Source organism: Macaca thibetana, chromosome 10 (genome assembly GCF_024542745.1).
Source record: "Macaca thibetana thibetana isolate TM-01 chromosome 10, ASM2454274v1, whole genome shotgun sequence".
NCBI classification, from domain to species: Eukaryota; Metazoa; Chordata; class Mammalia; order Primates; family Cercopithecidae; genus Macaca; species Macaca thibetana.
The window spans coordinates 83,424,588-83,451,114 of record NC_065587.1 but is presented as its reverse complement, the minus strand read 5'-3'; the positions used below and the strand labels follow the sequence as shown (position 1 = coordinate 83,451,114).

At 37.4% G+C, this 26,527-nt stretch overlaps 1 protein-coding gene and 1 pseudogene across 7 annotated transcripts in view; both read right to left on the bottom strand.

Annotated features, from left to right (window-relative positions):
• Positions 1-26,527, bottom strand: part of MACROD2 (mono-ADP ribosylhydrolase 2) — a 2,111,745-nt gene that overhangs the window by 1,296,350 nt on the left and 788,868 nt on the right. The gene's annotated exons all lie outside the window — the stretch shown is intronic.
• LOC126929388 (40S ribosomal protein S10-like) lies at positions 698-15,458 on the bottom strand (annotated as a pseudogene).

Here is a 26,527-nt window from a genome sequence, read left to right as displayed (position 1 = left end):
TCAGCGCAACACTTAGCTTTAAGAACAAGCTCCTTGAGATGACAAACTAATTTAATCTATCCTACATGGATTCCTTGGAGCACAGTCGTTTTGAATATGTTGTCTTCAATATCAAACATAAGCAATCATTTTTCTTTTTCTTTCCATAGCTACTAAACTGGAGATATGCTTCAGCAATAGTTTTTTTCTTTTTTTTCTAGACATTGTCCATACAATTATTGGTTAATCTTACCAGGCTGCAGTGAGGTTTATATCCCTCATATCTGAAAGGACTTCCACCAATCTCTAATTGCTTTGTGAACTTGACCCTCTTTTTTCTCCCTGGAGCTGCCATAAAATTGCCTTTTACCACCAAGTGTTCACTTTATCAGCACTTCCAGGGCTATCACTGGGATTCCCTTTTACAGCTAATAATGGTCAAAATCATATGCCAGAGCAGTTATAATGACAGACGGAAGGACCATGCCAGAGTAAATAAATAACTTAGGGGTGCGATTCTAAATGAGGGAAGTACAGCATGGGCGATGGCCAGATACTCATTGACTAACAGTGTAAGCCAGCACTCCCTGTCCAGAACTGGCCAACTACCCATGAGAATAAACCTACAATGAATACATTCTTCAGTGTACACACACACATACCATTTTAAATATACAAATATTTTATATATAAAAATTTTAAATAGAAAAATGTCAGCTTTGTACTGAATCGGAAGTGCGGGGGCAATGCAAATGGGGTGTCAGGTATGTAATCCTGAATCCAACAGACAGAAGAGGAAGGCAATGTAATGTGGATTAAGGGGCTGCTTCCTAGATTTAGGAGGCTCTCCAACTCTCTAGGCCATTTAACTTCTGTGAGCAAGTCCTTTAAGACTGTGGTACAGTAGGTTTTCATAACTGAAGGATTTCGAGGTGGACTTCATGAAGTATTCAGGGTTCCCAGGAGCCTCCATGCAACAGTGACAATGGGAAGGAGTCATGGTGTTTTCATGTGGACTCAGATTTCCAACCCACTTCATCCAGAACAAGGCCTGTTTCATATATTGATTTATTTTAAAGATTTTATTTAAATACAGGTTTCTAAGGCTTTTTGAAAATATTTAAAAAATCAAACCCAATGATCCCTAGGGTCCCTACCAACCCTAATATCTTATTCCCTGATTCCTCTGGAAGAGAAAAGAGGTGAACGGTTCTATTCTCACCATCACTAGCTGCCCTATCTACCAATTCCTGATGAATCACTGACTTGGCTACCTATGGTTGGCAACATGTGTAAATACAGACCTACAAGATCAGTTGTCCCCCAGGTTATCTGATGCTTCATTTGTCAACACAAAGTCAGGAAGAAAAAAGTGTGCCAGCAAGGAGAGTCAGTAGGAAAAAAAATGGCAGAAAGAAGTTGAGGAGAGTCCAGGGACAGGGAGCTTTCAGGCCTCTCCTCATACCAGACCCATTTCTGCCAACTCCTGTGTGTCCTCAGAGAGTAAGGATGGGGGTAGGTGAGAAAGAGAAAGCAGGGAGGGAATAGAGAATGGAGTTGTTAATCTGACTGGTTAGAGCCTAAGCTACTAATTGAATCATATTTTCTAATGGGTGGGTTCATCGTTTCTTAAAATGTAAGAACCTGCACTCCAGGTGCTTGATATGTATTCTCAAATTTAAAGAAGGCAGGAAGTGTTCACTGAAGTTAAGTTTTGAACTGAAGTTTTCACTGGAACACTAGGTACCGGTTCGGGTGGTAAGGCAGCACTTGGACATCCAGTTCACTGCCATTGTTTGCACAGTGCTCTCTTGGGAACTCTGCCAAGTAGTATAGTTTTAGCTGGGCAGGGTGGAGAAATTCCTGGGTTCTTTATCTATCAAATATTCCATCCTGATCCCCCTCTCCACCTCAAAAAGTGGAGAAAAAAAATAAAAAATATAAGAAGAACATTCAGGTTAGATTGAAGGCATCACTGTAACATTCAGTCTTCTTTATGTTGGACACATAAAGAAGATTCTGAACTCTCATATTCTCCTCCCCTTCTAAGCTCAGCAGTACTCAAGGCCAGTCCTAGTAATTTTGTACAATACTCACTGGGTGCAGTTTCACCTGGGATGTGTGGTAACAACTTATTGTCACTAAGATTCTAGAAACTGTTTTAGGGTAAATAAGGATCCATGAAGGTACTTGCCAGTCCTCACAGGTAGTTCGTAGGCCACACTCCGTGGGTGAGGTCAGTCATCCCCATAGCTTGTAAGAGTTTTTTTCTCCTACAAGTGCATACTAGAGCACCAAAAAAAGACACATGGAATCTGGCAAGAAACAATCTGCCTCAGATGGTACAGAGACCATAATGAAGGGACTCCTCGTGATGTATGGGCAGGTTTCAGGCAAGGGGGAAAGCATGTCAAATCACCAAGAGGACAGGAAGAGCAGAAAGTGGGACCCGCTGGGACTAAAGGCCTTGTGTTACTGCAGGCTTGGGAGCGCTGGTTCCATGAAGGAGGGGACTCTGAACAGGAACCATAGTCCTGGAGGAATACAGCCTCTGCCAGAAATGGGACCCAATGCAGGGAAGGCAGGAAAAGAATATCCCAACCTTTCTCTTCTCCTTCCCTCTCATCTCCTGCCAATGCCTCACCATAAGAAATAGCAAGAGAGTCAGGTAATGCTAGCAAACACATCAGCCTCTTGGGGACATAGATAGGGCAGAGAAGGGATCTAAGTGATCTCATGCACATACATGCATGCAGGATAAGGCAACTGAAAACACTCAGTGCAGATTCTTAGCCCAAGGGGAAAGTATATACATATATCTGAGGTTTGTGAACCCCTTAGGACTACTCATGGATTCCAGGGTAAGACATTGTAAATGTATTAATGACTTTCAAATCTGTATCTCTAAGTCATATTGTGATCTTTCCCCCAAGCCTGGGTTTTAGATACACAGCTACCCACTAGACACCTTCTCTCAGCTATCCGACAGGCAGTGCGGATTCAGGCTGCTCAGAACAGAAGTGGTTCCCTTCCTCTTCCCTTTAACCTGCTCCTTCTCACAGGTTCCTTTTTCTGTGAATTTGAATCACTCTGGCCAGATAAGTCGAAATCTTTAAATCCTTTCCTTCTCTCTTTAAATCCCATCAGTGACTAAGCCCTATTAATTCCATCTTCTAAGTATCTCAAGAACTTCTTCTTTTACTATTGCCACCTCTTTGATACAGATTTCCATCACTTTTCACCTAGATCATGGTCTCTTCACATGCATCCCTGACCTCTTACCTGTTTTCCACAAAGTCACAGAGACAAACTTTTCTAAAAAGAAAATCACATCATACCATCCCATTAATTATAATTCTTCTGTCTCTCCCTTTAAGAAATCCAAATCCATCCAGATTCAACTGCATGTACACCAGCTTTGTCTACAGGGTCTCCCCGTGACCCTGAAGGTCTAGTAGCACCAAATGAGTGACAAGTGTTTTGCATACTATATGTTGTGAATACCTTTCTCTCAGCTTCCTCTCTATTGGCCTGGTGAAGTGGTAACTTCTTATTTACAAGGAGTTTTGAAACTACAGAGGAGTTGCATAAATATCACAAAGATCTCCTATACATCCTCTTCCCTGCACTTTCATTCATTCATTAACATTCACCTCCCGGATCACTTTCTCTGGTCCTAACCCCATCCTGTGAAGCTCATTTCCCCCTTTCTCTGTTCTCTGTTATTTTCCTGCTCTCGATGGTAACTACACTCTGACATTGTTCTGTGCTTAGTTTACCTGTCTGTAATTTATGTTTTTTCTTTGTTTGTTTGTTTGTTTTTTGAGACGGAGTCTCACTCTGTCTCCCATGCTGGAGTGCAGTGGCGCAATCTCAGCTCACTGCAACCTCTACCTCCTGGGATCAAGTGGTTTTTGTGCCTCAGCCTCCCCAGTAGCAGGGACTACAGGTGCCCACAGTCACATCTGGCTAATTTTTGCATTTTTGGTAGAGACAGGGTTTCGTCATGTTGCCCAGGTTAGTCTTGAACTTCTGGCCTCAAGCAATCCACCCACCTCGGTCTCCCAAAGTGCCAGGATTACAGGCATAAGCCACTGCACCTGGCCTGTCTGTCTGTCATTTAATAGGCTAACTTCCATACTGACATAGGTGATGCATTACCAGGAACTTTTGCAGAGTTTACCCTAAGTAGACACCTGAGAAATAAATGCTCAGTGAGTAAGTGACAGAATATCCAATCCTATGATCAAAAGATCCCATGAAAAAAAGACATCAGGGTAAGTGGTTTTGTTTTTGTTTTTGATTTGGCATGGTTTTATTTACTTAGTTTTTTGCCATCTTATAAATTGAGTCAGTAATACTAGCTCTTATCTATCGCAAAGGAGCTGAGAAAGAAGAATCTGTCACTCAGTGAAGAGACACCATGACCCCACTCCCGAGTAAGTCTTCTAAGCTTGTACAGACACTTGAGAGGAGATAAGTCCAAGAGGAGGGAATCCCTAATATGCTACATGATGGACTAAGTGGAGGGTTGTGCTAAAAGCATGACACAGATCCTGTCAGGAATAAAAGTGACTGTCAATCTCTCTTGGGGAAGGCTGTGGATACCTTGTAGAGCTAATAAGGGTCCCAGGAAAGGAGGTAATCAGCCTCACCAGCAGGAGGCCATGTGAACGAACCAGCTGAGGCCCTGAGCAGAGAGGGTGGTGGGAGAACAGACCTCAGGTAGCAGCCACCAGCAGAAGCCATATTCAGGGATGTCACATAAATCTACCTAGTATGGAATGGGAAAAGGCATGGTGATGATTCAGATTGCAGCAATTTACTAGTGGAGAAAATGCCTAAGTATTTACTGCCTTGTTTTCATTGTTGACAACATTTCTTTCCAATATGCAATAGCCTGAGTGCCTGCAGATTGCAAAGTAAGGAGCTCCTAGGTTTGTGTGCAGGGACTATAAATGGGCACCTTAGACCCAAAGGCAAGTGGTGTGTTTTCAGAGTACGCTCATCTACGGCTCTATCAAATGGAAACTGCATTTCAGATTGGTGGCCTTAAAAAAGCAGTCAGAGAAAAAGCACCCCAGGAGAGGAACCAGCGAGAGCAGGAATTCAGAACCAGTGTCAGGATTCAGCACTATTAGACTTGCTCTCGCATACCAATGAGCTGAAAGAGCTATTTCATAATAAGGATCTTGGGAATAAAGAACAAGTTTAGGTGAGAGTTACTTTGAAGGAAGGGTCAGTAAACTCACTGAAATAAATGTACAAAATTCTGTGTTCACCAAAAATGGAGCACAGTCAGTAGTCGGGGTATGATGCTGGCAATTAAATGAGCAATTTGTCAACTCTTTAACCTCACATATAGATATCATGACTCAAATGTTAATAATGTACAGCAACGGAAATGTTTCAGGAGGTTGCATGGAGAAAGAAAGCCAATCCTCAGCAACTGTTGATTGGGAATTTACTCAGTAAGTAAGTGTAAGGCAATTTCCTATTCCCAAGAATCTCATTCTCAGGATCCAGGGAAGAAATCTTAACAATACCCAAATATCTGTATGTCAAAGATGAAAACAGACTTTCTAATAGAGGCAAAGACAAAATGGTATTGAGGACAGCTGGGAGAATCAGGAAGGGTCCCAATGAGGAGGAGGCATCTAAGATGGAACTTGAAAAGGCAAGATTTCAATAGACTGAACTGTGCAATGAGGAGGTCTCAGAGAAACAATGAGGAGGAGTTCCAGAAGAAGGTGGCTAACAGCCTCAATACTGCAAAAAAAATCAAAGAGAATAAGAACAGAGAAAAGACTATTAAATTCTGCACAAAGGAGAGCTTTGGTCACTACCATAATAGCAGTTTCAGTAACGCTGATGAAACAGAGCTTGATTTTGAATGACTGAGGTTGTAAATTGCTAGTAAAAGTGTGACAATAATAAGTGGAGACCTAAGTTTGTAGTTGTTGCTGGTAAAAGGAAGAAGAGGAAAGGTTCAAAACGTTCAATGGAGGCAGAGTAATTAAAGGGCATCTGTTCACTTTCTGGGAGGGATAGAAGATAACTCAGAATAATGTGAAGCAAGGGAAACTAGAAGGATAAAAAGAACCAAAAGGCCTGGTGGATGGTGCATGTTTAGGGAACAAGGTCCTAAACGGAGCTGGGGCAGAGCGATGGAGAAAGAGTACTCTGTAATTTGTTTTAGATCTACTTAACTCATGATTTAGAGGACTATGTTTAGTAATAATAAACAGTGAGTATTAATAACTTCCACTGACAATTGTATTAAATGCCAGAAAATAATAAGAACTAACATTAATTAATACTTGCTATGCACCTGGCCCCAGGCTCAGAACTTTATACTTAAAATAAAATTCTGCATCATTTCTGCATGTTTATAGTATCAGATATCCCCAGAGTAAGTGAAAGTTTTATAAGTATAAACAATCTTGTTCACTTCCAAGATTGCAGACAACCAGCTTGCGACCACCTGGAAATAAAGAACTTGCCATCTACGCAGGATCCCTCCCTGCCCTCACTCCACCCTGCCCCCAGCCCGACAGGAAACATGGGGACCTATGTGACGCATATCTCTTCATCTGCAGTTGTTATTTTCCCCTTGGGAGTTCTGTACAACACATGAACCCTCCCTACCCCTCATGATTTCAGCAGTTTATGGCTCATTTAGAGCCACCTCAGAAAATCTCTCCAATGCCCGATGCCCAAGTAAGCACTTCCTTTACTCAGATGCCTATGCTCCAGCTCCTATCTGTTTAGCTCAGGAATATCAATTAACTTACTCTGTCTTTTGCTGCTCCTCTCCTCTGTTACTCATTTAATTTTTAAGTTGAAAGGGAACTTAATCCCCCTTGATAATCAGAAAAGCACCTACCATTAATATTTACAAAAAGAAGGGAAAATTAATATATAGTGGAGTGAAATCACACAGTACAATAAATCCTCCTCCCTTTCAAGATACCCAGAATTTCTGTCCAGCATCTACATGAACCTGTGTATCTACATCCTGATTTCCTAATTATACCATTTTTGTCTTAGGCTTCAAAATTAAAACAAGGTAATTTTTGGGCTTTTTTTTTTCCTATTTTAAGATGTAAAATAATATTTTCTGTAATTTGTCACTGTAAATTAAAGTGATTTATTCTATACTATGGGCAAAACAGGTTTTATGGGCTAACCTAGATGTCATTTAGAAACTTGATTGTTCATGAAAATGAACTCTGCATTCTAAATGACTAACTTATAAATACACCTTCGTAATACAATCTCTTTGTATGTTGAAAACTCTTTGAATATGAAGATAAAGCATAATGTGATATTGTTATGCAAATGATGGCATGGAATATCTAATTAAACATTAATGATGCCTTTTTCAAGATTATTAATTAATTTTTGTACTAGATTAGTTATGCTATCAAATACTCTTTAAAATTTCTCAGCAGCTTCCTATGTAGTAGAAATTATTTAAGAAAATTGACTCAAATATAAGATACATAAGCATATTAAGAGTGTAAGACCTTCCCAATGTCTAGTTTTGATATGTCTGATGGCATATCAAAAATACCTTATAAATTCTCCTGTTGTGCTAATGACTTGAAAATTACAATGAACCAGAAAAGCAATCTATACAGTAATTAATGAATTAATAGTCTACCTCATTTCAAAAAGGCACTCAAGTCAGCTTGACAGAAAGCATATAATTAAGCAAGATACAATGAATTGAATATGAACTTGAAAAAGGAGATAAAAGGAGAGTAAGATGGAGAGCATAGGTGGATTCATACACAGATACATGCCATGAAATACTGCAATTATAACTGGGCCCCCAGATTTGGTTCCTAGAGTTACAGAACCCAATCTAAAGAGAGAAAAAAATGATCAATTTCAAGATTTGCAGTGTTTACCTAGTAAAAACTACCTTAATAGTACTTATCTAAGGATGAGAACAAGTATCTCTGATACCGAAATCCTAAAGAGATCCTCAGTATTTTCTATGATATTCCTAGAGTAATTCCAATGATAGGATCCACAGTGAGACTCAAATCCTCTCCACACAAGGAGATGGCAGTGCCCTAAAGCCTAGTTGGATAAAAACCAGCTCCATGGGAAGCTATTAAAATGCTGTACAGTGCACGGGTCCCCCAGTGGACTTGCTCAGTCACAAACTCCTTTAAAGCATCTGTTATAATATATGAACTAATTATCTTTAAGTCAATCTTACCTAAATATTCAGTCCCAGTCCACGTTTTGAAATGTACTGAGCATTACCAAATTCACAGGCCTGAATCCAGCTACTTAGTATGGCTGTGGAAATACAGGACTGCATGCTTTAATAAGCCATGAAGCTCAGGGAAGCATTCTGGGCATGGAATTGCTGTTGAATCTGAATGCAGATTACTTCTGCTTTCCAGAATAAACAAATGTTGAAATTATCCTAAAATGGATAATGATACTACAAATATTGAGTGAGTAACACTTAATATTATATAAATCTAGTGGCACACGTGATCTTCTGCTTAAACAAAAGAAATACACAGCAAAGGAGACACTAGAAAATGGAAATTACCTGTGGTTTTTTTTAATAAATCTGAAATCAGTGAAGTTTAGATGCAGTCTTTTTTCTTTCTTTTTTCTTTTTTTTAAAGCTTTTTTGGCTGTAAGATCATGCAATGCAAAATAATCCTCTCCAGTTTTACTGAGGTGGCCAACCATGTCCATGACCAAATCTGCCTCTAAACTGGAACTCAGTTGCTGACCCAGCTCCAGCTTGGCTTTCTTGTTGGCATCAGGAGGCACAGCACTCCGTCTGTAGGTATCTCTGTCGGCTTCCCCTCTTGTGAGTCTTGCAGGTCTTTCACCCTTCAGACCTTTAGGTCGAGGGCTGCCAGTCTCTGCACGGCTGCTGTGTATAGTGGCAGGCACAATCTCTGGGGGGAGATGAAGGTAATCACGGAGATACTGGATACCCTCATTGGTAAGGTACCAGTAGAAATGTCTCCAGGCAAACTGTTCCTTCACGTAGCCTCAGGACTTGAGAGACTTCATGGCCTTCATGACATGAAGGTTGGACACATTCTTGTCTGCCAGCTCCAGGTGCTTAGGCATGTGGATATCCTTCTTGACCACCATGACTCCCTCCTTAAAAAGGAGTCATAAATGGCAATCTGGTTCTTCTTAGGCATCAACATCTAGATGGCTGTAGGGTCTGGGGCCAGGGCCCGATACAGTCTTTTAAAAAGAGACATATTGGATCTATTTTCTTTAATGCCTACCTAAGAAAAATAACATTATTGTCCACAGTTGTACTTTTTAATCTTTTGAAACTAAATGAAATTTACTCTTCTAAATTCCTTAGTATATTTGAGAGTATTATGACTGAATTTCTAATTGGTCTCACAGTGCTTGTTTTGTTTTTCAATTTGCTATAGATAACTGAAATATAATAATTAAGATTTTAATTTACTGTTACTGAAAGTGATTTCCTTTTAAAATCATAACTGTATTATTCATTTGCTAAGTTTTCCTAAAACTTTGTACTACTTCTTTATTTCTATTATGTTAGGATAACAAATGAAGGAAACGAAACTCTACAAGATACATTTATTTTCGTTCAGATATTTAATTCAAAAATGTCATCTTTTGTAATAAACTTATTATATTAGTCCATTTTCATGTGGCTATGAAGAAATATCTGAGACTGGGTAATTTATAATGGAAAGAAGTTTAATTGACTTCTGCATGGCTGGGGAGGTCTCAGGAAACTTACAATCATGGTGGAAAGGGAAGCAAACATGCAATTCTTCACATGGTGGCAAGAGAGAGAAGAATGAGAAAAGAGTCAAGGGAGAAGTCCCTTATAAGACCATCGGATCTCATAAGAACTCACTCACTATCATAAGAACAGTATGGGGGAAACATTGTCTCCACGTGGTCCCACCCTTGACATGTGGGGATTATTAGAATTCAAGGTGAAATCTGGGTGGGGACACAAGCCAAACCATATCACTTATAAAAGAGTATAACATTGTCAAGATTCAGAATGAAACAATATCTTTTTTTGTTCTCATTGTACTTGTTAGAAGTGTTTTCATAAAGCTAGGAGCATGTGGTTTAAAGCCTCATTACATCAAGACTGAGGAAAACAGGTCAGTCACTAACCATGAAGGGGCTTGACAAGCTTCCAATTTATAATTGAAATTCATCCATTATAATTTTGTGATAACCTCCCATATGTCAAACTAACTATTAGTACCAGGGATATAATTAATAATCAGGATACATAAGGTTCCTACTGTCATGAAACTCACAACCTAAGGAGAAAAGCCAACGCATTTTTACAAACCATAAATTATGTCAAATGCAATGAAGACAATAAACAGATGCTGTGAGAAAAATAACATGAAATGTTGAATTTAGAAAGGTGGTCAGGCAATACTATTCTGAGGAGGGGATATGATTAAGCTCAGACTAGAAGAAGGAGTCACATACATAAAAAGTAACCTAGAAAGAGGGAACAGAAAGCAAGATCCAGATATGAAAAAAAAGCTTGACATAATTTAGGAACTGATGGAAGCCATGGAGTTAGTAAGCGATGGCGAGACAGGAGATGTTTCTGGTCACTAGAGATGCCAAATCATGTAAAGCCTAAAAGTCTCAGTAAGATTTTTTTATTTTCTTGTGAAATAAATGGGAGAGAAACAATGAAGGACTGCATGAGAGAGGGAAGGATAAGGGAAAGTATCTAGAAAACAGAATGAATTAATGAAATTTAGCCCCCTTTAATAACTCACGTTACTAGTAAATCTTAAGAGATCAGTTTTGAAAGCTACAGAAATCTCAGATAAACAAAAGCAACTAAATTGGGTATAACAAATATAACAAACGTTATGTTCAGAATATGGACAACTTGGGTTTTTTTGAGGTTCTTCCTATTGATAGAATATTTATTTCCTCTTAATTACATACATCCACAGGCCTCCTAGATTCTTAGAATTACGTTTTCCTCCAAAGGAAAATAGACATAGAAAAGTACCCAGGGTAATATAATAAACACTTCAGTTCTCACCATTAACAGTTTTGAATTTTTCAGACTTATTTCAGCAATAATGTTGATTTAACACACCTTATACTAAATTTTGACCCTCTCCAACGCAAGCTAATTAATCCTTTCAAAAACTAAGTTATTTTTTCTTGGTAGATAAGGCTATAAAGTCACTGAATTTACTAGACTTTGTAATAAAAAATTCATGTAACCAATGCTCACGAGGGCTGCAATACTCAGGTCATTTCACATCTAACCTAAAAACATATATATAAGAAGTTGTTACGCACTTGTCTCTGATTTTAAAAGCATATGTGGCATTCTGAAGTCCATGAGGCAAGAAATGTGCCCACCATGATAACCTCATCTGAAATGGCCCAGAGGAGGAATCATGAGAACATGGCTGAGGTGAACTCATCAGAGATGGCCCAAAGCTGGAGTGGTGAGAACATGGCTAAGGTGACCTCATCTAAAATAGCCCAAGGACTGAGTAGGGAAAGCAACAGGAAAGAGTGGACTCTCCCACTCTGATGGAGTATTGGCTCCAGCACACATCACTCTGGTTTCTCCACCCACCCTAATTCCTAAGGATGATCTTAGATTCAGATTGGAAGATTCTGAACTAGAGTTGTCACTTCCACCAAGGCAGAACTTGTTCTTTGATTGCTCAGCTGTTTTCAGCTATAAGTGAATCAAGATCCCCTCAGGACAAAACTGACATTGTTTTTGCTTATCGTAAGCCATTCTTAGGGTCATGAGACCTTAAAAATACCTTCATGGTACATCAATCAATAAACAACAACAACAAAAAATAGAAAATTTGTTCAAGTTGGGTATTCAGCTTAATAAAAATTGTGATCCTTAAGTTCATGGAAATTCACTATCCCCTTGGTATTCCAAAAAAAAAAAAAAAAAATTTTACCTAAAAATGTCCCACATGCAAGAGTTTATAGATTCTGGAGTGACAGATATTATCTGATTTCAAAAATATTTTTCATAATGTTTATTCTATGGGCCAGAGTGTTCTTGAGGAAACTACTTTAGGACCCCAGAGTCTTCAATTAAAGGGTTACATACCATTTTCAGTTTATAGTCCTGTGCATAACTAAGACAACTACCAGATGAAAGGAGACTCTATGCCCACCAGACATTTAATATCCTACTCTCCACCTCCCTAAATGAGAGAAACTGAATACAAGTAACTAGGAATCGACAGCAACCACTAATTGACACAGATACAACTATCTCATAATCCATTTACTATTTTAATAATCCTTTCACCACAGTTAATAACATCTCTTGGAAGCTGAGGTCTGAGATTGAATTAGACACACGCGACTTTGGCTTCTCTTCCAAAAAATTAGAAAAAGTTCGGGACATTATAGATCTGTATAGATGTTTTCAGAGAAATAACTGCATTTTTAAATAAACCAATAATAACCATCTAGGTGAAGGTGGAGACTATGTCAATCTCCATGATGACCATTCTATTTGCCAAGGGTACCATATTATTTGTTGAATTAATGCTGGATCATCTGCCATATAACATGGTAACTAGAAATATAAAAAAATGTTATTAAATAGTGATAACTTCCAATTGGTAGCTTACTTTTATGGAAGTATTTTACTTCATTAAAAATAATTTATGTTGATTTCCATCTGCCTCTCCATTCCCATTTTGGTTGTTATTATTTTATATCAGCATAAAACCCCAGAGACTGAACACTCATCTATTTTTGCCACATATTTCCTGTTATCAAGTCACAGTTCCCAGTTTGTGAAACAGAAATTTGGACATGATGTTTTAGGGGATACATATATATTTTTAAGTACCTAAGTCCTCAAATTGCTCAACACTAACAAATGTGACTTCTACTGAATAAGGCAGGATTGTAAAGGATTGTCTTTTATGGTCTGAGATTACCCATTTTAACTCAAAATCTCTGTTTTATTAAAGCAACTTTCTTAAGAAAAGTGCCACCAATACTATAAGCTGTCAGATAAATCAAGATAATGTAAAGCAAGAGTTGTGTTTTGTTGGTTTTTTTCTCCATATGACTTTTTTTAAACAGATGCTTCTGGTATAATTCAGCTATGTAAGCACTAGAAGAAAGCAATAAGTAAAAATAGAATATGAAATTTGAATTAAAAATGATTACCTTTTTAGGTATTGATAGTAATCTATTTAAGCCCTAAAAATTCAAAATTTCCTTTATAAATATACATGCATGCACACACATAATACACACACACCTACACTTATACATTTGTTGAAAATATATTGAACATATTTTATGTACCAGGTCCTAGGTTGGGTGCTGGTAAGGCAATGAAAATCAAAAGCAGACATGAACCTTGGTCTTCTCAAGCTTGCAGTCCAGAGGGCAGAAAGATATTAATGAAACAATCATTAAAAAATGCAAACTCATCACAGTAATCAGCACTGCAAAGAAGATATATATGGCATATAGTAGAGGCATGTGGTCTTGCAAAAACTGGAAGAACCTGCTTCATTTAGAGGCAGGGGTTTTCTGTCACAGGAATGAGGTAGGATCAGAAAAATAAATAGGAGTTAACTAGGCAAAAACAAGGAGGATATGCACATGTCTGGCTCTGAAATGCAGGGGAGCTAAACACAAGTGAGTGCAACCCTCAATGGGGAGCCAGTGGATATATACAACTAGCTGCCTATTCTTCAGGCATATAATTATCGGTCCTATTCTGCAAACTTTCCAGATGGCCTATAAAATCAGACCACCATTCCCTAGAGAGGCAAACTCAATAATACATTCTTACAATGGCTTTTGCTTGTGTTATTTTGTTTTTTTCTCATTCTCCTTATTCCCTCACTCCTGCTTCCTGGCCTCACATTCCAAATAAATGCCCTACAAAATCTGTGTCTCATGATATGCTTTTTAAGGAACTGCAAACTAATACGCTTAAGCATGGCATAGGATGAGATAGGAACAAAAATGTATATAGGTCTGTCAGGCATTTTACCTCTATCCATTCAATGGGAAGCCTTTGAAGTATTTTAAAAAGATGGAGACATTATTAGACGTGCTTTTCAATAATATCTTTCTGGCTCCAATGCAGAGAACAGATCAGATGGAGGCAAAAGGAGATGAGGTTCAGAAGATAATACAATGCTGTAGATGAGAGAGGATGGTGGATTAGACTAGGGAGAAACCACAGTGACAGAAAGAAGCAGATACATTCCAGAGCTATTTAGGCAATAAAATCAACAGGGCTTAATGAGAAAAGATGTGTTGAGGATGACTCTTATTTTTTTGGCTTCTATTACTCAATGGATGTGGTAGGATTCACTGAGCTAGGCAGCACTGAAGAAGTCTGGTGGTACAAGAGGGAATAATTATAAATGTTTTAAATTTAAATTTAGGTTTAAGTTGAGTCTGAGATGTCTTTGAAACATCTTGGAAGAAATATAAAATAGGTAATTAAATATATGGTTTTGAAACTAAGGGAACAATTTAAGCATTTCTGATTCAGCTTTATTTGGATGGCAATGAGTTTCAGAATCATGGATAACACTAAATAGAGAGGCCATATTAAAAAACAACAACAACAACAAAAAAAAAACAAAGATGAGGAGATGGTGGTATCAGGTCTTGAGGAAGCTGGACCAGCAAAGGAAACTAAAAGGGGACCAGAGGGGTGGGAGAATGCAAAGGCCTATAGTGCTCATTGCTACTCCAGAGGTAGGTAAGATTACTATGGTAGGTTATGTTCTTGGCCCTAATTCTTCCCCTCTTCATATATCCACATTCTTTACTGTGTGACTTTGCAGTTTCACCCACAAAAATCAGTGGAGTATATTTTCTTTGTTCAAGTGACTTGTTTTAGCCAAAAGAAAAAGGAAAAATTGATGGCATGTAGGATCTGAGCATTTCCACTTATCCTCTTGTGCTTCTCTAGTCTTCCCATGAGAAGGGCACGCCTGGCTAGCCATTGAGTCCCAGAAGAAATACAGACAGTGGGGCAGAGCCCAAGGGTGGAGCGAACTGACAGGTACAAGAACTAGGTAGAGCTTTATTTAACTTCAGGATTGTTTGCCCCTGAAGTTTGACATTTTTGATTATGCAACATCATCTGGACAATAGAAAACTAGACTAAAACCTGTCTGCTAGATTAAGGATGTCAGTCACTAATTGATACAGATCACTTTTGCTATGGGAAGAAGAAAAGAGACAAGGTAGTGAAAGAAGCACATGGATTTGAGGGAAGTTACATGTGAACATGTGCTGTGTGTCTTAAATGGCTATAAACATGTCAGTTAAAAAGATAAAAAAAAGGAAGAAGAAACTGAACACTCAATAATAAAACAGAAGATCTGATAGGTGCCATTTGAGAGATTAGGTGAGGTGTAATGGGAGTTCACATTAATGATGACACAGGTCAAGGGTGGGGCTGGGAGGGCAGTAAGGAAGCCCAAGGAGGGCCGGGCTCATGAGCACTCTCCCCAGGTGACAGCCTCAGGTGTTATTCACATTGTGCTTATTTCCACCAGTACGAAACAAGTCAAGTTCAGTTAAAGTTTGGTTGAATGTATTCTTTAGTTATATAAGCGACATAAGATCTACAATAATATAAGATCTTATTATTCTTTAATTAAAAGCCTGACGGGGAAACAAACAAAAGAAAACTTCAACTGTACATAAGGTCTACTATAGAATGCTAAAAAATCACAATGCTAAAATGGGGAGGAATAAGTAAAGGCAGACAGATTTATCACCAACCAGATTAGTTATTTGTTAGTTATTTATAAAACATATATTATAAAGATAACATAACCAGTTTTGGTGTATTTTGCTCTACTCTGATTATTTCTATTAATTAAAATAGTTGGATATGGCCAGGCATGGTGGCTCACACTCGTAATCCCAGCACTTTGGGAGGCCGAGTTGAGTAGATTACTTGAGCCCAGGAGTTCAACACCAGCCTGGGAAACATGGTGAAACCTCATCTCTACAAAAAATACAAGAATTATTTGGGCGTGGTGGCATGCACCCGTAGTCCCAGTTACTCAGGAGGCTGAGGTGAGCAGATCACTTGCGCCCAGGAGGCAGAGGTTGCAGTGAGCAGATTGTGCCACTGCACTCCAACCAGGGTGACAAATTGAGATCAATAATAATAACAATAAATAATAATAATTGGTTAGAACACTCCTACTTCTGATGATCATAAATAACGTTTTACCCTATTATTCTAATAAATGTAAATTATTGAAGATTAACATTTTTATGAAACATGATGTAATATTCAGATAAACATCAACACTGTTCTAACTTTGAAAAAGTGAATACAAGCTGCCTATAATTTTATAGTGTTTCTAAATCATTTTTTTAACATCCCAAATGAGTTATATAATAAAATACACATAATAATTTTGTATTCTAAATCTAGATTTTTGTAGGATATACAATTAAGAGGCTAAACAATAAGGATAATTTCCAAAACTAGAAGAATATTCAAGTTTCTTATGAATATTTCTTTTCTTTTTTAAAATTGTGATTTAAAAACACAACATAAAATTTACCATCTTAAGCATTTGGAAGTGTGTAGTTCAGAAGTGTTAAGTATACTCACATTTTTGTAAACAAATCTCCAGAACATTTCATCCCACAGATCTGAAAATATGTACACATTAAACAACTCTTCTTTTCTCCCTCCTCCTAGCCCCTGGTAATTACCATTCTACCTTCTGTTTCCATGAATTTGATCACTTTGCTAGCTCACATAAGTGGAATCTTTCCCTAATAAAATGTGCCCCAAGGTACCACTTTCTATTAGAAGATTCATGTTTACGCCTCATCACAAATAATATTTAAAATCTGTTTATGTATGCCTATATAAGAGTAAATAAAACATTCTTATGCTACTAAAATGAAAGCATTATTTGAGAAAGGAATAAGCAGATCATTTAGATTAAAATTTATATTGATATTTTCTAAGTTACATATTCAGTTTCAGATTATTGCTTTTAGTTTTGACTGAAATATGCAATAGTACTCAATTATTCACATATTATATTTTGGGGGTATACTCTGAAGTTCAAAGAATCGTGATATAGTAGATTAACCTTTGAGAATTTTCTACAATTAAAAATCATCTCTCTAAGCTTCTGGTGATACACACTTAGAGATCCTTCCTTCCTTCCTTCCTTCCTTCCTTCCTTCCTTCCTTCCTTCCTTCCTTCCTTCCTTCCTTCCTTCCTTCCTTCCTTCCTTCCTTCCTTCCTTCCTTTTTTTCTCTTTTTTTCTCTTTCTTTTTAGTAGATTAGGAAATATAAGCTATGCAATTTATATCCAATCATCTCCCTGGCACTAAGAAAGTGTGAATGCAGCCCAGACAGCACTTGCTAAAGTTCTGTTGGCAAATACAAGGGAGTAGGAGGCTAGGCACGTTTTCATTACATAGCATATGACGTTCAAGCTGCAGAAATGGTTGCATTTTTAATTTTCAAATGGCATGGGTTATAGGGCAATTTCTTTCCAGGTAAAATGAAGTCCTGAGAAAAATACTAAAGTATTTTAGTGGTGTTTGTGTCACTATGTTAACTATTGTTTGTATGAGACAAAATACAAAGAGGAAAAGACAAATAGATGAAATCATAAGAGATTTATTAGCAAAAACATTTCCTTTGTGAGGGGCATAAACTCCTATAAATTAATGACTTGGGTGGGTGGTTGAAATCAACACCAACATCCATAGTGTCCCATTGCTAATGTCTACACCTGTGGTTTCCATGGAGGCATCTGTTTTCTCAGTTGCTCTAGAGCATCATGCTGCATGGATGGCAGAGATGCTGACTGTTCCTCAGGGCCATTCCTGCCTCCTACCTAAGAACTATAGTCTGCTCAATGCAGCAAGCCAAAGGCAGCTCTCCACTTTAGAATTTCTAAAGCCAATTCAACTCATAACAGCATTAACTAGTTTGGAAAGTTCATAGTCACTAATACAATTTTGACATAGAAGTAGACAAATTCCTTGAGATATAAAGGCTTTCTAGAGTCCATCCTTATACTAAGCAATGACATATTTAAGTCAACTTATTTTATTTAACAGTTCTCTACATCTTCTCTGTGCCCTACTTAAGTTTCTTAATAGTCAAAGGTATGCATTAAAGGTGACCTCCCTACAAAGATACGTTAAGGTACAAAATTTCTGCTTCTCGATAGTTCATGACAAATATTTACAAAGACCTACTAAGTGTTAGGCACTGAACTAGGCACTGGATACAGTGGTTAATTCATAGTCTGTGTCTTGATGGAGATGGTTTCTTGAAGGGGAAGACAACAATTTAACAAGGAGTTCCCCAATGAGTTGTACTTCAAATTGTGACAGAGTAAAAATAATGAAAAGCAGCAGCAAAATATGCTGTGAATATGCTTCTATCTCAGGGTCTGGCCTAGTCTGAATGGGAAACATGTTCAGGAAAGGTTTTCTTGAGCACATGACATGGGCATGGTAAGGGGCATGTAGGAACTAACTGGGTTAAATGAGTGGAGAAGAGCAGTCAAGACAAGAGGAAAGGCTCATCAAGGATCCTCCTTTGAGAATCTTGTATATGTGGTATATCTGGTACAAAAGCTCAATTCTAAGATTATAATGGTTTCCTTAGATAGGTATATGCCTTCCTCCAAAGAAACATTTGAGAACTGCATCCTTTCCTCTGAGACAATTCTCAGGAAACTGTCAGAAAAGCCAAATCCAGAAAGACCATGTTGGCATGACTTTATTAAATGTGGATACTGTCCTAGTAGACATGCAGGAGAGGCCCCTCTATTAACATCCCTTCTTCTAGAAGTTCACTTTCTCTTCCATTTGACCCTCAAACTCTTCCTATTATAACAACAGAGATAGGAGCAGAGGCACACAAGATTGATATCCTTTTGTCTCTGCATGAGAACCTCTATAATACCTTCCTATTCCGCTCCCATACTCTCCTGAGATTCTCCCTTGGCCTCCCTCCTTCCACCCAAGCAAGAGCCTCAGGGGCAAAAAGAATTGCAGAAAAAAATGACCTTTTTCTTATAAAGGCTTCTAGTGAGTGAAATGCCTGCTCTTTACCAAGCAATCCTACTTAGGTGAACTTGAAACTGTAGCTGACTCTGAAATTGTAAAGTGGAAGAGAGGGCTGCAGAAGCCTTAAATCCAATCTAGTTTCAGGTCTTCACTCACCCAGTCACCTAGTTTTCAATCTTTCTACTCCTCATTCTAATACTTCACTACATCCTGACAACTTACAAACAATTGTGACTCTTCATTCTCCTCTGCCTCTATCTTGATGCTTAAGCTCTATTACATAGTCTCCTGTCCCTGAGTAATTCTACCCCTAATCCCTGGCCCAAACAATGAGAGTCACTGTTGATGGTTTATGGCTGGGCTGTTCTCACTTTGCTTCTTTTGAGGTTGGAGGAATGAAGACAGGAAAATCCTCACTCCTACTGACAGGGCTGCTACAGAAGAATGAGCTCTGGGCCTCCCGACTTGGATCTGGCAAAGCATGCTACCTTCATAGGCACTGCTATTCATGTTGGTTTGGTTGGATAGCAGGATGAGGACTGGGCATATGATGGGTTAAGTTGGCTTCTGCAGGCTATTCTGGGAATACACCCAACATTTGTAGCTTTCATTTTTCTATTGAAAAGTACCTCTAAGTTACAAATAACCAACTAACAAATGAGTTTTTGGAACAGAATTGTTTGTAAGATGAGGGACTGACTGCAATTAGAATGAAACAATGTAGTTTGGTGGAAATTCAATTGAATTAACCCAAAAGCAGAAAGATGAAAGGCGATTCCAGAAAGCCAAGTAATTCTCATTAAAAAAATACCATTAGTTAGTAAATTAGACCGTTTTTGAAACCTACAGTAACCCTTTCGGGACACATAGGTAGCAGTACGTTAATGCATTAATGGATTTAAAAGTATTCCCAAAAGGCCTTGACTAGTTTCAGCACTCGGAAAATGTGATTCATTATTTTACATTAGGCCATAAGAGATACAGTTATTTGTCAAATAACTAAGCATGAAGGCAGCAGAATGAAATGTATGGCTGATATAGTTTCTATCATATCCTTACACGTTACAGGCTATACACACAGACACAGACACACACATACATTTCTCAATACAAACATCATGGTCACAAAACGTAAATTTTTTAACCTTAGATAGTATAAGATCTACTTATTTTCTCTCCTTTTACATTAAACTATTTGGCAAGAAAATAAACTCTTAAAACAGGTACCAGAAATGTATTTTAATAACAAGTGATATTAAATTTTGATTTAAGATTCTTTTATGTCAGCTCCTCTGAAGGAAAATATATTCGCCTGCAAACATGAGTGGTCACAGCAGAAGATAACTGCAGGAGTTCCTCTGTCAAGATGGAAAGGGAAATTCCTGGTAGTGAAAAGTTGAAAGCAGCTGGGAGGCCTGAATGGTTATTTCAGTTGATTGAGTTCATGGTGAAGGCAACATTGTCATTGTTTCCATTCCCAAAGGAGTCAGTTAACTTTGTTGTTTTCCATGGAAATAAATATCACTTTCCTAATATGAGAGGAGTAGCCATGAGGCGGTAATTTGAGAACAGCACCGGGGCAGGGTGTGGGGACTTCACAGGTTATCTGGCCAAGATGTCTTCAGACTGTTCCTTCAGAGCCCTAGAGATTAATATACAGCTCTCTGAGAGACCAGAAGGACTGCTTCCATATTCTTTAGTTTTTCAGGAAATTTCTGGTAGTAAGTTTTCATCAGAGGCAAATGGATCTTTAGTTTCTTTTCTACAAAGCTCTGACTTCAACCACCTGACTGAAGGGTCCCAATGAGGTAACACCTCCTTTCCAACATCGGACAGTAGCACAGCTACAGCAAAGTGGACTCTGGGTGGGGGTAAAATCACCTGGTACATACAATGAGAGGCATTTATTGAGTACTCACAACAGGCCAGCAACTCCTACAAATGTTGAACATTAACTCATTAAAGCCTCATAACAACCCAATGAATAAGTACAATTACTGTCCCCCTTTGGTGAAGTAAATAACCTAGTAAAAAGTGGAACCAGAATTGGATGGCTGAAAGTCTATATCCACAGCCATAGCCTTAAGCACTATGATACCTGTCTCTGAACACGTTAGAATGCCTAGGGAAATGTTCGGAGACATGTCCTCGGTGCTGTAACACTGCCTCTGCAGGACACCTGTCAGCCATGATATTCTGCAGCATTAAAACATGTGAGGTGGCTGCTTAGACAACCCCACTTCTACCATAGTCACATAGGCCTATAAAAATAAAGACATTTAGCAAGAAGTACATTCTCCTTTTCATTCAGAATCTATTCAAAGGGTAAAATGCTTTACAAAAATATTTCTAACCTAATTTTTTTAGTTGGATGTGTTTTGGAAGATAAAGATTTTAAAAATTGGTTCTGAAAAGTACAAGTCAAGGTACTCAATTTCAGTAGTTTCAGGATGCCCAGGAAGGCCTTGGTCCAATTTCTAGCCCAGCGCCCTGAAAATCAAAGGCACAAATGATTCAGAAGAAATCTAACATAGGATAGCTAATGCTACCTCCTTATGATTGCTGTAGGAACAGTCATTGTCTGAAATGTACCTTACAGCCTGAGAAAATAAATGCACTATAGTAGTTATTATTGCTGAGAAACAAATCATCCCAAAACTTAGTGGCTGAAAAAAACAAACATTTATTACTTCTGATTTTGTGGGTTGGGTGAGTACTTCTTCCCGTCTGTACCAGTTTGGCTGGGGCTTGAAGGTCTAGGATGGCAAAACTCTCACATGTTAGGGGCCTTAGCTGGGACCTCTCTACAAGGTATCTCATCCTCTAAAAGGCTAACTCAGGTTTCTTCAGACAGTGAAAAAGGGTCTCAGCTACAAGAAAGAGCTAGTCAAACGCAAAAGCCCTGCGTAAGCCTTTGCTTGAGCAATTTTTGACACTGCTCCATCAGCCATTGTTAAGTTATGTGGTCAAATCCAAAGCTGATGTGGGAGGGGCCTACTCAATGTGTGAAAATAAAGATGTGAACTATGATGATCATTTTCTAACAAGCTACTACATTTTAAGTTTTTAAAGTTAAATTCACTTAATACAGATGTAAATACTTGAAAAAAAGCTAAGACAGTGTATGTCAAGTGTTCTCACCACAAACATGAAAACTATGTAAGATAATACATATGTTAATTAGCTAGATTTAGTCATTCCACAAGGTACATATACTTGCAAACAATATGTTGTCCATGGTAAATACATACAATTTTATCTGTCAATTAAAAAAAAATTTAAGTAAACTGAGTTTTACCTGAAAACATAGCTTCTATGATCTTACCAGCAAAATTTCTCTTCAAAGAATCAAAAATCCATCCTATTCCCATGCAGCCTCTTGCATATATATGCTTCACTTTATATCATAAATGTGTCTGTATTAGTGTACTCTGGCTGCTGTAACAAATTTCAACAAATGTAATCACTTAAAACAACACAAATTTATTATCTTATTGCTCTGGAAGTCAGAAGTTCAAAATCTGTTTGACTGATCTAAAGTTGAAGTGTGGTCAAGCTGATTTTCTGGAGGCTCTGAAAAGAGCATCTATTTCCTTGACTTTTTCAGCTTCTGGTGTCCGCCTACTTTTCTTGGTTTGTGGTCCCTTCTTCCATCTTCAAAGTTCAGTCTCTGCTCCCATCAGCGTTATCACCCTCTCCTATGACTTGGACAACCCCTGTGTCTGTACTATAAAGACTGCTAAGACTACATCCAGTTCTACGTAGACAATTCAAGATAATCTTTCCATCTGAAAGTCCTTAATCACATGTGCAAAGTCCATTTTGCCATATAAGGAAACATTCACAGGTTCTGGGGATTAGGATATGGACATATATGGAAGGACATTATTCAACTTACTATAGCGTGTATTAATTTTCTATTGCTTATACAAATTAACACAAATTTAGTGGTTTGAACTACATGAATTGATTATTTTAGTGTTCTGTATGACATAAGTCCAACACAGGTCTCACTCGACTAAGTGTTGACTGGGACATTTGGGAAGAAACCATTTTCTTGTCTTTTCTAGTAACTAGAGTCTGCCCATAATTCTTGACTTGTGGTCTTCTTCCTTCATCTTCAAAGCCAGCACTGTTGTATCTCTCTGTGTCTTTTTTTCAAGCACATCTCTGTCTGATGAAATCATAGCAAGGTTCTCTGCTTTTAAGGACTCATATGATTAGATTGGGCCCACACAAATAATCTAGGATAATCTCCTCATCTCAAGGTCCTTAACCGTAATCACAACTATCTAACATCCCTCTGGCAATGTAAGGTAATATTCACAGGTTCCAGAGATCAGGATGTGGACATCCTGGAAGGACCATCATTCTTACTACCACAATATGTTACTGGAAAGCTGTGTCTAAGTAAAAATTCAGATCATATTGAATTGCATTGAAGAAATTAGCTATGTTTTTAAAAAATACATTTGAGTTTTATTATAGGCTTTCTTAATACCAGTCAAGCTTTTAAAATAAAGTTTATATTACTTTTGACTTTATGGTGCAGTTTTAATATTTGAGAGCTCTTTTCCTCTTTTCAATATTTTTCCTAGAATTACTGTCCTGGGTTAGGAACCTTAGCATAGGAAAGCAATATATCGAGTCTATACTTTCAGATTTCAACCATGATTTTAACCCTTATAAAAAAAAAAAAAAAAAAAGTAAAATTTTACTAGTACAGCTGAATTGAAAGGAACATACTTAGAAGTAACATAATGATAGTTTATATTAAGTACTATTCTCTCTCTGTCTTTCTCTCAAAACTGTGAATAACAATCAAACCTAAATTTGACTCTGTTTGCATTTCCAGACATTTATTAGATATCTATTTTCTAACTCGCCACAAATACAACTATGGAGAAATGGCTATATGTGACCATGACTCCATATCTTTGCAGTTTTTGAAATTATCAAAACTTTTCTCAGCAGTCAGCTCTGTTTCTCAGATTAGGAAATCGTTTTCAGAAATTGTCTCCTTTCTCAAACTATTGAAGTGGTTTCTCTCGGGATTCACACTCCATTTATCAACAACTGAATATTACCCAGCAACAACCTCAGCTCCAAATTGGCTCTGATAAAATTTCTTGTAAAATTTCTTCCAAAAACAGTTTTTGTAAAAGGACTTAAATCCTTGATTCAAATTATTGAGCACAAAATTTAAAGAAAGTTTTGCAGTACAGACTTAATAGTGGGCTAATGACACTTCTATCTGTGTTTCCAAATACTCTTGTTATATTCTTGAACTATCATTTTTCTCTCTTCATGACAGTAAAAATGTTTGGTATATTGAACTTCTATGAAAGTAGATGAAGAAGTGTACGATGACAGTAATAACTCTTGAAAGTGCTTAATGCATTTTTTTCTTGCCTAAAAAATGTTTTCAAACAACTGCTTTAGTTTTTCTGATTTTTTTTTTAATCCAATGGGCTAATTTTAAAAAACAGGGTGTAAATTTGTGACCCCTTGTGACTATACTCATATATTGCATTCTTAAAATGAAAATGTTTCTTTGCCAAATAATTCCCTAATAAGCATCATACAACCCATTGGACTAATGGAGAGTTTAAAATATGCATGGGAAATTTAATTTTTCAAACTTATTTTAAGTAATTTTGATCATTCTAGCATTCTGTCAATAGTATAATTGCCCCTTTTCTTCTTACATAATGTCAGGATTGTATATAGTAGAATGATATCAGCAAATATACCTAATGAAATCACCTAACGAGTTAAAAATATACCTATTCTCACATTTTAGGATTGCATATAGTAGAACAAAATCAGTAAATATACTTCATCATCATTCACAATTTATATCTAACACCAACCTCACAACATTGTTTTTAGAGGATGACCAATGTGGTAATAATAGCGCCAACATTACCTTCTCTGAGTTCTTAACACAATTAAAACATATTACTGTTTATGAAACTAAAAATAATTTTTAGAAATATGTAGGCAAGTGAACATAATACAGGTCTAAAGGAAAACAGAGTGCTTAAATCAAGTTGTATATGTGCTGTAATAGTTTTGTACATACGATGTATGTGTGAAAATTGATATAAATAATTCCAATTCTGAACTTCTCCTCACTTGAAAATTAATAAAAGTTGAACTTTACTTTGTTAATGATGACAATATATAAATGACTGAAATGAACACTGTCCATTTTGTGGTAAAGCTTTTAAATGAATAAGTCAGATTAATTATTTCTGAATGATTTCCTTTTTTCTCACAGAAATCCAATATATTATTAAGATGCCTAGACTATTCTGGTAATAGTCCAAGGTGAGTCTTCTGTCAGCACACACAAAGGAGCTGAAGCAGAACTCACAATAGCACACACAACCCACTATGCTAATCCCCAACAAAGGAGAAGGGCCCATAAAGGGCCAAGATGGCAGAAAACTCTCAAAAGAGGGCCCACTTCAGGAACAAGATTTTCTATGAGCTCATTAATATTTACCAAAGCCAAGAGACCTGTTTTTTTTTTTAATCTTTCATTTAGCCACAAATACCTCCTTAAAATTATTCCTATATTGAGACAGCATTAGAAAAATAAACTATGCCTATAAAAGAAGCCTCAAATGAAAGACAAGCAGCTTTTAAGATAAGCTTGCTTTCAGTGTAAGCATCTGTACCCAGAAGACCATTTACACAAATTAGCATATTTTATCTACTGTAAAAAAACATGAAATAATTCTCATATGCAAGATAGTTTAATTTAAATTACTATCAGGGAATGCTTGAGCTTTTTAGCACACCCCACAAAAACATAAGTTCTGATAACCAAGGCAAAGATTTGCCACTTAAAAAGAAAACTAGTAGGAAGAATGTTTTCCAATTGCAAGCAGGGTTTTTTGTTGAATTATTTAGTAGGGTGATAGAGAAATAGCATTGGAGGCAGACAGACCAGGGTTTGAGTTTTGCATCTCACACTAGTAGTGTAGTGTTGAGTAAATTACTCAATCTCTCTGAACCTCAGATTTTCCATCTTTAAACTGGTTCATAAAAGGATATGAACAGACATTTCTCAAAAGAAGACATTCATACAGCCAACAGACACATGAAAAAATGCTCATCATCACTGGCCATCAGAGAAATGCAAATCAAAACCACAATGAGATACCATCTCACACCAGTTAGAATGGCGATCATTAAAAAGTCAGGAAACAACAGGTGCTGGAGAGGATGTGGAGAAATAGGAACGCTTTTACACTGTTGGTGGGATTGTAAACTAGTTCAACCATTATGGAAAACAGTATGGCGATTCCTCAAGGATCTAGAACTAGATGTACCATATGACCCAGCCATCCCATTACTGGGTATATACCCAAAGGATTATAAATTATGCTGCTATAAAGACACATGCACACGTATGTTTATTGCAGCACTATTCACAAT